Genomic DNA, 19,424 nt, shown 5'->3' with positions numbered 1-19,424 from the left:
ATGGTCTTCCAATTTCACAGGATAATGAAATACGAGCGTGCACACATACATACTGTCCGTTCTCGAAAGCAAGGACTACCACTCAAGATGAATTCCATTTTAAAAAGAGGCGATAGGTTTCCCATCCATTGTGCTTAAACACTTTATAAACAAAATGTAATCGATTTGCAGTAGTCTTTTGAATTCCTTAATTATTTTTAAATGTAAATATTCGGAATACTATTTCCTTTCATACACAATTCACCTTCCCTCCGTTAAAAATATAAATGGGCACTTTCCGCTCGCACTTGCTATCTCTTCGACGCTACTTTGGAAGAACTGCTGAACGCGTAATTTTGCCCCTTTCACTTCGGGGTTTCCCTCCCTCTTTTGATAAAATCAGAGCAGACCTGACGCACGCGCAAATTGGCGCTAGGTCTCGACTAAGGAAAACAGACAGTACATAATTTATAATGATAAAAACAGTAGCCATGATTAAAAACTATTTAAAAAAATAAAAAAAGAAAGAAAAGTAATCTCAACGTTACATAATATTGTCTCAGAAATGCCGAGCAAGGAAATTTTTTGGGAGGTCACAGTGACCACCCCTGACCTTACATCGATGTGCCTCCCCTCCCCCCTCCCTGCACGTTATGGTTCTTCTGAAAAAAAAAATAAAACACTGCTGTTCATTCAATTCTTAGAATTGAGGTTACTCCCAACTGGGAATCGGGATATGGAAAAAAAAAAAAATACTTATGAGACGTGAGAACGGAATAAAACGATGTGTTTTGAGAAATACAGAGTAAGTTTTGGGAATATTTTTAATTGATGGAAGAAAATCATTCCAGCAATATAATTTTCACAAATACCTAAGAACCGACAGATTCCTTTTTGCAATATTTTTTACCTTCAACAATATATTGAAATTCAAAACGCTGAGGAAAAATTAGACGCATTAAGAATTGGAAAAAGTTTTCGGTTCCATCGGTTCCAATCCCAACAGCAGCACAATAAAAATTATGGTTGCATATGCATTCCTCTAATAAGAGTATTTATACATTTCTTTTTTCAAATATTTGAAATAACAATCGGACGTACAGATTTCGGTCCATTAACTCAGAGGGACGCTCCGATGGAAGGACATTGTCGGTCGCTGCATCCGCTCAAAAAGTTTCCTTTCTCCTCAAATTTTGTCTATAAGAACTCGGCAACGTAATGTCCCTTTAAGTACTATATGTACCCATTACAGTACTTTTACATTTAGCATTTGAAAGTTTCTGCCCTCCCCAAAACCAAAGAATAGGGCGTCGCTAAGTGCATTGCGCAAAAAAAAAAAAAAAAAAAGATTTTGAAGAATGAATGTCTTACAAATAGTCCTTACTTTTTCTTTCTCTTTCAAACAAGCTGAATTTTTACTTAAAGATTATATATAGTACATCATTATTCAAACGTGATTCCGAAATGTAATTTCAATTGAAGTGAAGTTGTGCAGGGAAGTCCTCATTTTCTCTTCATTGATATCTTGATTTTTAGAGTTGAGCTGCCTGCTCTTGTTGTTTTTAGAGAATTTTCGTTAAAAAATGATATTTCATTTCGAACATGATCAAAATAAAAAAGTTGCATTTAGTAGTTGGTAGTCTCTTGCAATGTTGAAATATAAGCATCTGTTTTTTTTTTTGTGAGCAATCACGGTTGCTAATTATTTTAATTTGACCGTCCTTGATGTTTAGTTCTTTTTTCAAACCCACCGTCCTCTGCAGGCGCGGTTCCTCTGTTTCTGAGCACTGTTCCCCGGTATCCGCTTTACCTGGTCGGTGACTCACACACACGCCAACGTACATGCACACAGGTCTACACATACAGAACTATACACACGTAACCGCCCAAGAGGAGGGGCAGGCTTTGAGGAACAGGGGCCGTTTCTAGAAACAATAACTCCAATGAGTAGGGTCCTTCAAAATTTCAGAATTCAAAAAAATTTTTTGTCTTTTCTCTATATTAGGCTTTTTTAATCTGCCTTACTGAGGCCTCCGTGCTGGTCCGTTATTTCAAAACTTTCCGAGGGAGGGGGAGGGAGCAAGCGAAGGATGTAAAATTAATTCATTTTACCAGTATAAAGCATCAAAATACAAGCCAAATGCATATTACTTTGTGTTTTCTGAATACAGAATGTTAATTACCTGCCCCCCCCCCCCCCGTGCCCAAATGGCGAGCCTGCCTCCGTAGCCAAACGGCTGAGGGTTTTTCCTTCTTTTAGTTCTGTTAATCTTTCCTACTTGTGTTTGTCAAGAGACAAGACGCCTTTTCCGCAGTCCTCTCCTTTCTACGTGAAGCTGTTTAGCTTACTTCTCACAAAATTTTAGCAAGATCTTTCCTTACCCATGTGATCAATATGACGTCATAGAAAATAGTTTATTATGACATCAAAAGATGGCGCTTTGCGACTGGTAGTTTTCGTTTTTCTTCTGCACCCTCCAACTGCAACTCAACTTTTCATTGTAACCTGTGCCTGTCAGTCAGCTGAAAGCGGTACGGCGAAATTGTGTAGATATCCTTTTAATAATTACAGTTTTCTTTTCTTTTTTTATGTTCAAAACTTGAGTATTTGAAGCAAATGGGAAATTAGAGTTTTTGTGAAAAGACTTCCAGCAGTGAGTTCTGTTCCTAAATTGTATTGTGTGTAAGTATTGATTTACTCTTCAAAGTTTTACTGATTTTCGATTGCTGAATATTTTTTTACACTTGTTTGTTGTGCTAGCGAATACATTTTAATTTTGTATGGTGAAGGAACAATAAATTAAATTTTCATGTCTGAAATTTAGCTGTGTACGAACTTATGCGTATGTATTAAAGCTCAACGTGCCTTGAGTTTAAAGTTTAAAATTTATTTAATTCATCACAGACAAATCTTGCCAAATTTTGTAATTGATGAAGGGATTTACCAAATATTTGGTTGGCTATATATTATGCCGCAAGATGCAAATTTTCAGTATACGGCCAAAGAATTCTACGGCTGTTAGAATTTTGACCACATATTCGGTATATCTCGAAATAATGAATAAAGGGCAAGACAGAAAATTCTGATTTAAAATATTCCAAGATTTGTATGCATTTGTAAATGAAGCAGTTGTTCATTGTGAATGTGCACTGGATATAACTTTCATTTTGTTTGAAATAAAATATAAAGATCTATGAAGCTATTAAACACAATAAGATATGTTTTAAATTAGAATGCATCAAAATTTTTTAATGAACACAAAAAAGCTGTTGAAACTAAAATTACTTCATGTCAGATTAGATATAATCTTACCTTATTGGAGGGATGGCAGGAGAGTTGAATTAATATTTTGGAATCACTAAAGCACTTAGTAAGATGTAATTCAGGATCCAGACACCACCAGATTAACTACATGAGCAGTGATGGCTCTGGATCCTGTAGGGCCCTCAGTTAAAGAAATATTACTAATTGTATTAATTACAGGGGTGATCGTCATAAAGGCGATGCCTCCCAACCCCTGCTTCATGCTATCCACTCTCCCCACAGAGCTGAACAAGACCACTCGAAAAAGTGGAAAGCACCTGCGGAAGCTCAGTTTCAGTCAGAGCCTGATTACCGCAGGGGCATGTGGGCACAGGCCCCTCCTCTTAGATTTCAGGGGGGCCCAAAATACTCTTAATTTATCATGCTAGTTAAAAATAAATAATGATTTCACTCAGAATCTAGAGTACAGTGATATCATTGATACTTTTGCAAATGCCAAGACAAGGAAAAGATGTCTCATTTGTTGATAAAAATTCCGATTTAAATTTGATCTCTTTGCAAATCTCAAAACCACTCCAAGTTTAGTCTGTACATACTATTAAAAGTTACGTCATAGATAACTTTGATATTTACGGTAAATTGCAACAGGCAAAGTTTAATCATATCTTATAATTATTGTTTTCTATATCTCTTCTACTTTTTAACTGTTGTGATATGAGGTAGCACCAAATTTGGCATGGTTGTGTTAATACGCAAGCACCGAAATGTTTTATAACTTCAGAGGAAGCAGGAATATGGGGAGGGGGCACAAAATTAATTTCATGCCTTGTGTCTTTAAAAATCTAAGTCGGGCTCTAAGGGGGCCCTGAAATAGGAATGTGCCACATGTGCAATATCAGAATGATGGGGCTCTGGTTTCAGTCATGTCCACCTGCCTTGGTAGGCAATTTTATAAACTCGCCGGTGGTTTTGAACCTCTTATCACGCCATAGGGAACACGTTACACCTTTTTTTCTGATGCTAAATGTTGGTTCTCAAACGGTCTGAGGCGCAGGGCCAGGGCCGCGCCAAGTCTGATCGGCGCTGTCGTGCAAATGTCTTTGGAGCTCCTTCATGCTCTGGCATTCGAGGAAAATATAGTTAACACCTGAAGGGAGGTTTTGTAGACAAATATAAAATGATAAAAAAAAAAGTTTGGCGTTTAATTTATAAAAGAAATAATGTGTGAATATTTAATTTCGCAATATGGTGTACGTTTTTACTTCATATCTCGAAATTATTCCGTGTTCAGCAGCTGCTCTGATACGTTAATAATGCGTTTTGGAAGAGGAAAATATTTTAATATCTAAGTTCAAGTCTCTTTGAATATCTGTCTAATGTGATAAACAATTAATAAGACTTTTATGCCTTTCAAAACATGACAGCAGGAGCAGTGGCGCAACCAGAAAATAGTTTTAGGAGAGTACAAATTGAAAAAAAAAACTCTTTAAATAAGAGGGGTCTGGGGCCCCAAAGCAGAATACTGCTAAATTTGCGACGTACGTCGCAGAATAGAAGCCTGAGCTAAAGAACAATTCTGTTCAAATGTGAGAGAAAAACTCAGACAAATTTTCTGCAGAAATTCTACAGATTAGAGACGTACCGAGTAGCACTTTGGCCGAGTAGCCGAGTACCGAGTACTCGGCCTTTTACTACTCGGCCGAGTACCGAGTTACCGAGTACTCGGCCTTTCACTACTCGGCCGAGTTACCAAATACCAATTATGTTTTATGAAGAACCACCAACACACATGTGATGAATTTTTAACTTATTGGAATAGTAGTATAGACCTCCTTGTCCATATAATAGTTTTTAAAACTAAATTCCTGCTGAAATTCAATTTACGCATTATATAAACAATTTTGTTTGTGTCAAAAATTTTACAAAAAAGTTATTTTTAAAATTAAAAATGAATGAATAAAAGGTATGATTAATCAAGTTGGAATTAAAACAAATTTATACCAATCAATTATAGTTTTAGTCCACCAAACATAAATAATTTTAATACAACAAATGTGCAGGAACACTGCAGACATGTGTTCCTGCCCCCCCCCCCTCCCCCGTTACAAGGAACGTCTTTTTCAGTGCATAACATGTGAGCTAAAGAATGTAAAGACATTCGACAAAAAAATCCGACTTTTGTCGGATGCCTTTAAATTCATGAGCTCCCATGTTGTGCATTGAAAAAGGAATTCCTTGTAATGCCAAAACACGTGTCTGCAGTGTTCCTGCACTGTGCTTTTAACGTTATTTTATTTCCTTTTATTTTTTAAGCAAAGGTATTTTCATAATTTTTTATAACTAATTTTTGTTTGTAACAAAAATCCATTTTTAATATAAAAATTCCGTATTTTCTATACTTTTTTTTTGCATAATTTTACATAAATAAGTTTTATCAACTTTGGGGACATTAAAATAAAGATTTATTCCATTGAAGCATTACAAACTTCATTATTCTCAAAATTTAAAATTTGACTTATAAATTTTAATTTTAAATGATTGCAGAATATAATGCTTGCTCTTTTTTCTATAAATTTTAGTATCTGCCTTGGACAATATTCAATTTTTTGCAACTACTCGGTATTGGCCGAGTATCTGATCAGAATTTGGCCGAGTACCGAGTACTCGGCAAATTGGCTGAGTAGGCCGAGTACCGAGTAGTTACCGAGTACTCGGTACGTCTCTACTACAGATTTCAGTGAAATTTCTGCAGAAACTGCAGATTTTCTGCAAATATCTTCCAACTCAACATAAAATTCTGCAGAGCTCTTAAAATTAGAAGAAAATCAAAAATCATCGAAAATACGATAATTCGGCGGAGAGCTCGCGAAAAGTGTTGAATTCAAAAAGTCATCTGCCGGAACTTTAGATTTACTTTGAACTCTCAAAGAAATCTTCAGAATTTCTGCAAAGTTCTATCTTGAGTTGGACCATATTTGTGGAAAATCGGCAGTTTCTGGAGATTTTCGGCAGAAATTTCACGTTCTAAATCTGAAATGATTCCGATTTTTCTAGCCTTTTTGTGTTTCATCTTCTCCTTATTTTTCCCAATCAACCTTCATCCATTGCAATTTCCTCCATAAGCGTATGTTTTGGATACATGTCAACATTGAAACACGTCCATCGCCGAAAATTGCGTGTCTTATTTGAAATTTCAATCCTTTTGCATTCTGAAAATATTTGAATTGTTTAGAAAGTTTTGAAGCGTTTTATTATTTGCTACCTTAACTCGACTCATTTTATTTATTATTTTTGTAATTTACTTATTTATTAACATTATTTTAATTTCTCCTTCATGCCATGTAAAATTAACCAAAAAGAAACGTGATTTAACGCCTAGGTTCGGATTTTTATAAAATTTTGTATCTTTGCTCTTTCTATGCATTTAAAAAATAATATGAAATATTTTTGTAGACTAAATTGGTTTAGGTTCCACATAAATGTATAGCTACAGTAAAGTTTTAAAAACTGAAAAAAAAAAAACCCCTCCTGTATGAAACGATTTTGATTTAGGGCTCTCGATTTGTGGAAAAAGTCACCTTGGTTGCTTGTGTATACAATGCTTGAAGTACTTGCAGAACAATTTTGGTTAAATGATTTTACCCTGCAGAACATCGTCAAGTATTCTGCTTTAGGGGTCTGGGGGTTCTTCATGGAAAAATTTTGAAACTTGTAGTTTGAAAAACGCAATTTTAGACGGTCTTTGTATATGTTATGGGTAAAAAAAGGTACAAGGGGCTCCGAGGAAATTTATAGAAGTTGGAGCCTTAAAACGTGACTATAGGCCATATTTATTGACGTAAGAATAAAAGATGGAACTCTGTCAATTCCTTTTCTCCCCTCCAATTTTTCGAAATTTAACTTCTAAAGACGCAATTCTATACAACTTTGGAGATTTTTACAAGAAGGAAATTCTAGAGCTCTTCCCCCCCTGGAAATTTTTTCAAAATTAAAGGCCTAAAAACCTTAGCAATGACCAAAGAAAAATTCTAATGTATGCATTAATTAGCATCATGTGTTTTCAATGTAAGAGATTAAGCTTTTAAATAGCATATTTAGACACAACGAGGCAATAATTTTTCCTTATAGATAGCAACAAGGAGGATTGCTTGTTTTAATGAGCAGTATAATTTTACCGCTACTTTTATAAATATAATGAAAAGTTCAATTTTATTTATTTTTTTGGTTGGAAATCCCCCCCCCCCCTCCCATTTGGAACATTTTTGATTGGTAGAGCTCCGCGCCTTTTTGACTCTGGCGCCGTTGTGCGTCGCACGACCTTGCACATAGGGACGGTGCGGCCCTGCGCAGGGCCGTTGCTAGGCATTGATATAAGGTGGAGACTTACTTACATGGCTTGACATACATGGCTTGTTACTCAAAAAAAAAAAAAATTCACAAGGAAGAATTTCATGCATCTTACTCATGGCCACGTAAGAGGGTTAATTATAGAGGAGCACCATTTGTACATTTTTGAAAGAACTATATGAAAGAAGTGTGTAAAAGAAAGCTTGTATAATAGGTATACGTTAATATGTATTGGACTCTGTGGGGAACAATTTTAAAAATATATAAACGATTAAAGACAAGAGAAACGTATAATTGGTGCTTCACTGTTCAATGAATTTAAAAATCCTTGTCATTATAGGGGAGCTTAAAGCAACAAGAACTTTAAAATCTGCAAATTTGAAAAACACGCAAAAATGTGTCACGCCCCCTAAATTAAAAAATTTAATTTCCCTAAAACGGTAAAGCAGACAAAGCTCATATTTTGCACAAACATTACCTTCATGATAAGGAACAACATATGTGAAAATAAGAAAAATTAAAAATGTCAACAATCACAAATGCCGTAAACTGCCTGATTCTTACAGACAATGGCTCTTAATCTATATATATATAAATGAATGTTTGTCTGTATGTCATCCATGAACTCAAAAACTACCCGGCAGCTTTGGCTGAAACTTTCACCGTTTGTTATTTTTGGTACTGGGAATGTTTATAGACCAGTTCGAAAAAAATCCGATCGATAGTTCCTTTTTTATTCCAATTTAAGTCACAATCCATTGGATAAATACGAATAAAATTATCGGCTGCAGAAATTAATTTGCGTGAAAGATCTCATTGATAAGAAGTTAGCTGTTGCCATTTTTCTTGAGTTTGAACAAATAAATTCTTTCTTTATTGTTTTCTGGCTTTTCATGTAACGGCGGGATTTAAAACTTTTTCTATTTGATATTTTTAACGATTGATTGATCTTGCAAACTGCGTGAGTACAAAATTTGAGTATAGTCACGGCTTCACTTGATACCTGGACCGATTATTATGAAAATTGCTATATATATGTATTTTTCCACGGAGAAGGTGCATAATATGCTCATTGAAGCCACTCGCCACCAGGTGGCACTGCAGAGTAGCAACTTCTGCCCCATTCAACCGATTGTCATGAAAATCAGTATAATGATGTATTTTTTTGTTGGCGTAGCAACGCGCGTCGGGTACAGCTAGTATATAATAAAATTAAGTTAAACCCCTCGGTAACAGCCGCCCCTCAAATGCGGCCACCCCTCTTCTGCCGACAATTTTTAATTCCCCCGATTCCAAGGCAAATAACATTATTAAGCCCCTGTCCTGCGGACATCCCTCTATTGCGTACAAAAAAAATTTGTCCCGTTGGTGTCTGCATTAGAGGGGTCTTACTGTATATCATCATTTCAATCATAACAAAAAAATTTGATGATAATTGATATTTAACAATAAAAATACAAAATATATTGTTTTTTACTATAACTAAAAGTACCAAACTTAAACAATATATTTTGTACAAAAAAGGAAAAATATTTGCTCTTAATGTTATGAAATACTTAAAAAATATTGTACGATTAATATTTTAAAGCCGCATGAAAAATTTTAAAGCATGGATCATTGAGCATTTTTCACTCATAGGTAGTGTTACGTCTTTTATTGTGCTTTGAGCAAAAGATGCATCTCCGCCTAAGTTTTTTGCCTTCTTTTTTAGAGTATGATTTTGGGAAGTACCTAACTACTATTTGAAGAACTCCAATAATTTATAGTTATTTTCACTGTCGCCAGAAAGATCCATGTACGGATGTCATAAATTTAGATATTTCCTTCTTGGAAAGATGACGTGTTCACCCTGGTTACACAAAAGAATCTAATGAGTAACCCCTTTGCTAGAATATCTCCCGTGAAATCCCATTTTGAAATGGAATCAGAACTAGAAACAACCACTTCAAAATGAGCGTTTCCTTTTTCACTTGCCAGCAGATGTTTATATTTTCTTTGACGAAATCCAATAAATAATACGAACAGCACAATAAGATGAAGAGGTAGAACAATTGTGTGAATAAAATTTAGCATCCTTAGAGTTAGAGTTGGTGTTTAGAAACTTTAAAATAATGGGGCAGTTCCTGAGATGATCACGGTCCATCTCACCCTGTCGACACAGATGACAAAAGGAAGAATCCTTTACTCTAATTCCATGCAGATGTTCTTGCAAATAGTCATCTGTGATTACACAGAATGGAATGTGATAAATATGGTGATACTTTTCTGTGATCTTTTAACAACTCTTATTTTTTTTCATTTAAATTTGCAAAAATAATACAGCATTGAAAAATGGATTGAAAGGTGCTAGCTTCTGGGAGCAAAGAATGTTAATCATTTAAAATTCTCTTTTGACTTTGTGGTTCAGCAACTAGATTATGCACTTCGGCAGTTCCATGGATATATCTTGTTCAGACATGAAGGAGTTCATTCTTAACAAGTATTTAACCTGTATATGTTTTTCATTTCTTTTTTCCTCATATATCTCGATATTTCTCACTGACAAATAGATAAAATAAAAGGGGAAATTCAAGAGATATTTTAATGCATTTTGATCAGTGAACCAATCCAAATTTATAAAAAAATTCCCAAATCAGTAATAGTGCCTCCCCTTTTCAATTCTGAAGAAAATTTGTATGAAAAATGGTTTTTGTGTTACTTCTAAGCTCTTATTTTACAGCTGTATAACCTTTATTAATGCCGATATATTTTGCCAAACTGGTAGCTAATACAGAATTCTGTATTAGCTACCAGTTTGCTTGGCACTCTTGGCCAGTGTTGCCAGACGGTCAAATCCAGATTTCCCCAATTCCCTTCTTACTTTTCCCCAAAAAGCGATGTTTTCTATCAAAATTCCCCAAATTCAAAAATTATTTTTCCACTAATATTTTTGTAAAATGAATCGACTTTCTTTAATATTTTTGTCTCCTGAAAAAAAAAAAAAAAATTTGCCCCAAATAGCCAAATTTTCTTATAAAATTCCCCTACTTTTTTTTCTTCCCATTTTCACTTTTTTTTTTGTCTTTATCTTTATCTTTCTTTATGTTCTTTACGAATAAGAAAGCTGAAAGTCTCTCTGTCTGGATATCTCTCTGTCTGTCAGGATCTCTATGACGTGCATAACGCCTAGACCGTTACGCCAATTTTCATAAAATTTGGCACAAAATTAGTTTGTAACATAGGGGTGTGCACCTCGAAGCGATTTTTCGAAAATTCGATTTTGTTCTTTTTCTATTCCAATTTTAAGAACATTTTCCCCAGCAAAATTATCATAAGATGGACGAGTAAATTACCAAGCTATCATAACGTGGAACCGTAACGTGGGCAAGCCAATTGGCGAGAAATTCATCATGCATTATTTGTAAATGTACAGGGGAACCAAAACACCTTTTAATTTTCTACTGCGGGCAAAGCTGTGCGGATGCCACTAGTCATAAGTACAAGCGTCTGACCAAAAGATAAGAAATAGCCAAATGCTTTTTTTCTACTTGCATTTACTACTCTGCTTCTGTATGTACATTTAAACTATGATTTTTTTTAAATATATTTATCCAAGAACATTCTTCATCACACTTATTTTTACCTGTTTCACGTATCAATTAGTTACTCACGCAGAACATTAATGCGAATTCCGTAGCATAATATTCCACATAATGCGAAATGCGAATTTTCATAAAGTTGATCAAAGCTAAACCAACGCTGTTTGATACAAACAATGTAACTACTACTTCTTGTCGTGAATCTCAATACAAAAAAAAATTCTTTTTTCCCCAAGATTTTTTCTTTCCCCAGGTTTTCCTCAAGGAAAATTTTTTTTCCCCAAAGAACTCCCATCAAAACTCATTTCCCCAAAATTTCCCCAGAGATCACCAGATTTCCCCAAAATGGGAAAATTTTCCCCAATCTGGCAACACTGCTCTTGGCTTCCTTAAGAGGTTTTCCTAGCTCAGTCACTCCTATGCCGGGATGATGAGTGCTAATAAGCACGAAACTGCAGTCCTCAGCTGGAATTGACTGAGCTGGTGGTGTATTTCATGTATTTCTTACATATTGTTATTTGAAAGTCTTTCCCGGTATTTACCTTTTTTTCCCAGTATTTTAATTTTTCCCGGTGGGATGAGAAAAACAAGTTTTGGACGGTTAAAAGCCAACCCTGAATCCAAGGAATTGTTCCATACCATGCAGTATCAGGGGCGTGAAATTTTAGATCCCATCACAAATGACTTTTAGGGGCTCCCGCTCCATATTGTTTACTCCTACATCCCTACATGTATTTCAACCCTCATTTTAACAATATGGGGATACCCTACAGGCTTGGGCCTACAGGTGTCCCCATGGTCGGATTTAGAGTTTACGGGACCATAATGTCTTTCAGGTATGGGGCCCCTTCTGTAGTTTGAACAGCATTTCTTTCGATGGTGTAAGAGGCAATTTTTTATTTTTTTCCCCTTTACTATATTTGTCTCTTACCTCTGATACTTACAGCAACACTTTTATTTTGTTTAATCAGGCTTTAATGTGTTTCCCCCGATGTCCTGTTTGGATTGACCTTAAGAGAGGTATTGGTATCAAGAGAGTGACCCAGCACTCCCCTTTTAGTGGAGTATAGAATATACCCAATAGGGAAGTTGCAACCTATTAAATGTTCATATTTTGGCTATTGGATATTGTTAATTGACCCTCAAAACTAAAAAATTCACCATCGCCGATTTTTAAAACACCGTGGTTGATTTTTAGTGATTTTTTAAAAATCCACGCGCAAAAGTGCGCTCTTCTGAAAAGTCACGAGCCTACCTCACAGGGCGTGAATGGGCAGCTATCCGCAGAAGATCCCTTGTTTTCGCTAGGGACATTTTGAGCACGCTGATATTTTTATTTTTTAGAAATTCAATAATCCTTTTGAACACACTATGGAGACCGGATTCGTTAAAGCACAATCTAAATAATCTTCCTCATGTAACATCAATGATGATATTTGAATATTTCCGAGAGGATGAGAGATTTAATGTTCCAGAAACGCGAGGAGTTAAATGCGAGGAGATAAGCCTTTTACGTTTCGTCTTCGAAGCCAACTGCATGCCCTTCGGCTTCTCCCGTATCGGAAGAGCGCATGACGTCACTTCCTATGCCATTTGACGTCACAAGCGCTTGAACTTTAAAAATTAATTAAAAAAAACTACTTATCGTATCGCAAAAAGTTTTTCACCTATGATGTTCATACATGTTACTCTGTCATATAAAAATAAAATTGAAAAATCGAAAACTTCCCTACTGACGGGGGCCCAGCTGTTTCTCCCCCGGAGGAAATTTTGGAAAATGAATATAAAACTCTGCATTTTGAAGCCGTATAAGATGTTGTTGGAACTACAAAAATATCAGGACAGAAATAGGTAAACAAAACTTTTTTAAAGTTATATACTCTTTCGCAATTTAAGATAAGGCACAGTGAAAATTGTTTTTGATTTGACAAATCACCGTCAGAAGTTGACAGAAAGAGCACGGGAAGAGGAAAGACAGTGCATTGTTACTTTCTCTCATTGGCTTTCGGTGCAATTAGTTTTTAATCATCCCTCCAACCCACCGACAAATACAACAATGAATAAAATATAAAATGATCAATAGTAAAAATGCTTTAAAATAAATAGTGTACAGTTTTAGAAAATACTTAACAAAAGAGTAACACACTGCCCATTTGAACAATTCAAGAAATAATGTTGGAGTCCACTTTGCTTAGGATTTTCAAAGACTTCTAATTATTTTCAAGGACTCTGGAACAATTAAAATTATTTAACGCACTTCATTTGTACTTTCCAGTCTCTGATATTTTAGTACTTGATTGTAAATTTTTAGGCCAGATCTCTAACTTTGTGAAAAAAGTTATCTTAAATTTATATATAAAAGAGAAAAGAGACTATATAGATTTCTCAATGCAACAACTTTGCTTCAGTTGCAAGTGGGGCAGAAAACGAAAAGGAATAGAGGTAGTGTTTTTTTTTTTTTTGTGCTAAATAGATTGAGAATATGTAGAAGAAGTAAGCTAAAAGTAAGAAATAACAAAAGAATTTCCAAAATACTGTATTCAGAATTATGTAAATAGCAAGATATGATACGTGTGAGCCACAAAAATTTGTAACATGTTACAGAGAAGCATGGTTTTTACATTTTTGGTGCAGGATGTAGCAAGGAGCTGAATTTGACATACATTGGCATTCCTTTTTCCTATCCCCTCCCATTTGTGGTTTGTAGCCACTTTTCCCAAATTTTCAGGGTTCTCAAGCACTGGAAAATGAATTTTTTTCCCCCCAAGTAAGTTTTCTTTTTTTGGAACGAATTTTTGGAACGAATCATGCTAATTTCCGGGAGTTGGGGGCCCCTAACAAAGCGGGGCCCTAAGCTATAGCTTGCTTAGCTTGTACGTAAATCCATGCCTGAGTCCCCCCCCCTGCTGTACCATTAATGCAAGGTAATGCACCTTGTACATAAACAGCCGTTGATATTTCTACTGCTAAAACCGAAATCATTCTTATCGAATAGCATCTACGTCAATCATTAAGTGTAACAAAAACGGTAATTTTATGCATAATTTTTATTCCTTCATAAACTAGAGAGTGAAGTTGTTTGTTGAGAAATGTAACAGAGAATGCGGAAAAAGGCTGCGTTGTGACGTTTAACATGCCATTGAGGCATCTGCTTCCTTAATCTTTTCTTTTGAATGAACACAATGATTAAATAATAACGGCCTTCATCCCACCCGCTTTTTCGATATAAAGGTAGGTGATAGTATTCGACAGAGGTCGAGCTCGAGTGACTGACAGCTGCGCTTGCAGAAAGTTGCCGATAGTGTTCGATTATCAGGATTGCATTCGAAGTGATAATAGACGTTCTCGCAAAACAAAGATAATTTTTATTGGATTGTGCAAATGACTCTCAACTCATTGCCAAACTTTGAAATCAATGTTAGGGAATGCGATAAACTGCAGATAATGTTTATTTTGCAGTGCGAATGCGTTATGTATTTCTTCAGAAGGCCTATCAGTGTAAATATACTTTTTTATGCAAAATTATGCAAGCAGTTATTGTTAAACGACATTTTATTCCTGTTAACATACGAACCGCCACACAGTGGAGTATTTGACTGAAAATCCTGGCCAAAACTAGTTTGAAATTTTCACCCTTCTGAAGGCGACATCCTTGTGTGCGTTTGTGCGCTGTACGGCGAAGCTATCCCACTTATAGACATAAAACTTGGTATACAAGTTGTCTGAAATGTCTAATGTTACAATTTGAAACTCGATTTTTAAAATTTGAATTAGAAAATGAAATATTTAATATTTTATCCACGGTTTAGACTTTTGCATGTTTACGACCGTAAAAACGATCCTAGTAAACGTAGAAAAAAACCCAATGCATCACTAGATAGGAAAAATAATTTTCTTCAAGATTATGGTTTGTTTGAAGATCTGACGTAATTAACCGAATTTCTAAGAATTTACAAAGGGAGGTCACTTTTTCGACTTTTTTCAATTATTCAATCCATGTAAACTAAAATTCTTGCATCCAATATTTTAATAATGTTATGGCTCTGAAACTTTTTAAGGAAATAATATAAACACCTTACCTTCATTTACAGCGAAAACGGTGAAGTTATGTTCTTTTACTGATTTATAATGAATTTTTTTTCAATGAGTTGAAATAAAAATTTTCAATAATTTTCACTCGATCCGAAATGAATGCCACGGTTGGCTCTTTGCCAATAAAGCTTAGACAAGTGATAAGTAAACATGTTCGATGCGAATTGCTGTTTTCCTTTGAAGATATGTAATTAAGTGCACTGTTCGAGGGGGGAAAAGAGCAAAAAGCGGTTAAAAAAAACCTAGTATTCTGTACAAAACACTAATTTGAAACCAAAAAAATAATCAATTTTATTCTTTTCGTTTGGTTTCAATTATTAAAACCCTGAGTTAATCATGCACAAAAAGAATTAAAGACAAGGGTTTCGGGGTTACAAAGAACCTTTTTTCTATTGAAAAAATAAATAAATAAATAAATGAACTAGGGTATTATAACTGTAAAAACACTCGAAAATGGATATTCAAAAGCTCTTTGTTTTTGAATTGTATATATTGTACTCGTACCTTGGGTCGATCCTTAGTTTTACATCGTGTGATGTGTCCCGCTAAAAATTGTACAAACAAATTTGGAACTAAAATTTTATATAACTTTAATTTCACAATGAGTAGGTAAAATGTCTTAAATATGAATAGCTCGCTAGCGTAGGAACGTTAGGAGACAATTACAATTGTCTCCTAACGCTAGCAAGTGTGTGTGTGTGTGGGGGGGGGGGTATTTCCCCCCTTTTGCTACGTATAAGGGGGAAAGACCCCCTCCCCCGGCACATTATTTGCAGCAATGATCTGAAAAAATATAAATATTTATTTATTTTATCTAAAATCTATCTCAATTTTAAGGAAGAGCAAATTTTCTTAACGAGATCACAAAATAATTTAATTTATTAACTCATTAACGTACATGAGAAAATTAACATAGCTGAACGCAAACACATGTTTTAGGGGTGCAGTGAATCTCTTTAGCGATGCATAAAGGTAAGCGTTTTCGAAATTAATTGGATGATTCTCATTCCATAACTTATATCTTTACACATTGATGAAGCGGTTTCTCATAACCATGAAACTCGTGTCTGAAATTTTATTGTTGTTTGTGCGCTCAAATATGTCGATCTTTTCATTCAGTAGTACTTATGATAACTTTTTTGCAAATTTATTAAATCTTTGTAGGTAAATTCAGTTTAAAATCATGACTTGTCACAAAAAGATCGGATTATGCACTTTTTTTTTTAAAAATCATTTTAAAAAAGGGCAGTTGTAGGCGGAAGATTTTTTTGCTGAAATTAGCACTAGAGACTTTGCCAAATACGATGCAACTTTCAAAACAGCCCGACCAAGCCCGACACCCATTTAAAAAGCTTTCTCTAGTTATAAATTAAGGCGAAAAGCCTTTAAAAATCTCACGTACCAAGTTTTCTTTATTTTTTTTCACTAAAAGAAAATAAAAATATTTACTTTGATTTATAATTAGCACTAAGCCCTGACATTTCTTTATACCGTAAAATTGGTTTGGTTCAATTCCATTCATTTAGAAAGCCACAAAAAAATCTACATTGAAACGTAATAATTAAGCTGAAACGTAACAGAAAAGCGAAAATTCTTATAGAAATCTCATCTTTCACTGAGGCTATGAGCAATTGTATGTGACTCAAGTTTCCAAAACAGGTGCCGATCGATGCACCAGTTAGTCAACTATCATGGAATAAATTTTCATAAAAATCGGGTAAATTTTTAATTTTGGACTTTTGGCCAGGATTTTCAGTCAAATACTCCACTGTGCGCCATATGGATGGCTATTGCGCATTTTGGTTTTTGAGAATTCAGTTATGGATGCATTATGTATTGTTTTTTCGCATTTGTTCCTTTTTCTTTGCAAAATAAATAAAATAATTAAAAAAAAGCTTACTGACATTGAAAACACATGGATGGAAGCTGACTACATTACGTTTGGCAAAGTGACGCTTTGTTGAAAAGTAAAATTTTGTTTCGACATTTGGGTTGTGGTGGAGATTTTGTATTATGCACTCTTTCATATATACATATCTATTTTTTTTTTCGTTAAATTCATTTATGATCCGAGGCCTTTACAAAGAAAAATTTTAAATTCGCTTTGAAAGATACCATAACCGAAATTTTCGTTCTTTGAAACTTAAAGCATCAACACTCTTGACTGGACAATCATGCCATTGCGTATAATTATGCATAAGACGCAAAAATCCGATAGATAGAATAAGCCAAAAAAAAAAAAAAAAAAAAACATGAACCCAGAAAATACTTTCATTTTCCCAACAGTTATTTTTTAATTAAATTTTAAAATGTGCGATTTTTGAAACAAGGCGTGGTCTTGATGACGTCACAAATGATGCTCTTTGGCGCATCGTTCTAAAGCGATTCCACTTTATGATAATCAAAAAGCGGATTAAAATTGCGCTCTACGCTTGCTATCAACCATATCTTGCCAATACACGTGAGTAAAGATGCGAATTAAATATTTTGCTCTGTGAATGGTAACACAGAATGCCATTTCATCATTTGTGATGTCATCGGACAGAAGCATAAACATTGAAAGCGCGCCGATTTAAGTAATTTTTTAAAAATATTAAACAAATTATTTAAAAAATGGTCAGATCCTATGCTTTTAAGCATGCTCTTTCAGAAAAAAATGTTTTTAAAATTTTGGAAACGATCCCATTATACATATGTCTAAAAACAACCTTTACTGTTGTGGAGGAACATTTTGTTAAAAAAAGGGGGGGGGGGATTGTGTGAAAATTCTAACTAATTGCAAGATAATGTTTAAATTTTGAAGCATCCGTGATTGCATGCATGTGGGACGGTGTTTTATTTTCGTTGAATTTTTATAGACTAAACAAAATTTAATACTAATTACGGATCAGTAATAAGTTCTGGAGAATACAGGGCGTGCTTTATGAAATCAAGCCCCGTTCGCGAGTAGTTATTGCTTGAGTAGAATCTCCTTTAACTAACTGAAATTGGGGTATTCAAAGGCGTTTTTATTCTTCAAGTTGCTCTCCCCCCCCCCCTTTTTTGTTGCAAGATTCATCTCACAGTGGGCGGCTTACGTCCCACGCACCGAATCTAGGTCGTCTTTTTAAAAAAATATCTACTCCACATGGGTATCAGTCATTTCACATCGTTCCCATTTTTGGTTTCTTTAGTAAAATTGTCCCCAGATGTTATGAATTTTGTCTTTTAACTTTTATGAGCTGAAGATGTCCGACTAAATCTGTTCCATCTGCTTTCAATTTTCAGTGTTAAGATAATGGCCTGAAACATGTAATTACAAAAAGTCTTATTGAGTTCAGATGTAGAATGCTATTTGAAGTTTACGTAAAAATATATAAAGCAAAAGTATGTTCGTATTAAAAAAGAAAATCTAGTTAGGAGCATTTTGATTGTGTATGTGTTTTTACTATACGTATATAAATTCGTTATTATGATATAGGATACAAATTAGTACCATGCACGATGCATCCCCCCTCCCCCGCCTTTCTGGTCTGAAGTCGGAAATGTGTGTGTTTTGTTTGAGTAGTCACGAATTGCGTATTATCCTCACTTGACCAAAGTTGATGTTGCTCTGATTTTTCAGATCTCTATGACAACAAGAAAAAGTTTAGCTCGTTGTTTTAATATTCATTAACATTGACAAATTTTTGTCGTCATCGTTTGCATTCATTCAAGGCTTAACTTAAGCATAAAACTTTCCTTTACAAACTCCATTATTCTCCGACCTTCGCGAGCGGAACCACTCCTGAGCAGTGGCGTCCCACACACACACACACTTGCCCGGACACACCTACACACACATGCTTACACATGTACACACACATGCCTACACACATACACACATGCCTACGCACAGACAAACACACATTGTGAGGCTATGAGAAGTTGAGCTCCAACTCTGACAATGTTTTTACCTCTGTTTCGGAAAATAGGGAAGGATAATTGGTGCTAAGTTGACTTGAGAAACTTTCTTAGTTGTTTTTCAAAAATATTCCAACTAAAATCTCAGCCAATAACACGTCTGTTTTTCACTAAGCTCCCCTAAAACAGGTAAACATAGTCCAGGTCACAGCTCAACTATCCAGAGCTGCACCATACACGCTCCTACATATACACACACACATGCCTATACACATGGACGC

General features: G+C 35.0%; 1 protein-coding gene across 1 annotated transcript in view; it reads left to right on the top strand.

Moving 5' to 3' along the window:
• The first annotated feature begins 2,461 nt into the window (after positions 1–2,461).
• Positions 2,462–19,424, top strand: part of LOC129219781 (phosphatidate phosphatase LPIN3-like) — a 103,862-nt gene continuing 86,899 nt past the window's right edge. The window contains exon 1 of the mRNA XM_054854081.1: positions 2,462–2,662. The gene's annotated coding sequence lies outside the window, so the exon portion shown is untranslated. The remainder of the gene's footprint in view (positions 2,663–19,424) is intronic.

This window comes from Uloborus diversus, chromosome 4 (assembly GCF_026930045.1).
Source record: "Uloborus diversus isolate 005 chromosome 4, Udiv.v.3.1, whole genome shotgun sequence".
Taxonomy (NCBI): Eukaryota; Metazoa; Arthropoda; class Arachnida; order Araneae; family Uloboridae; genus Uloborus; species Uloborus diversus.
The sequence above is the reverse complement of the archived record's forward strand: the minus strand, read 5'-3'. Positions and strand labels throughout refer to the sequence as shown.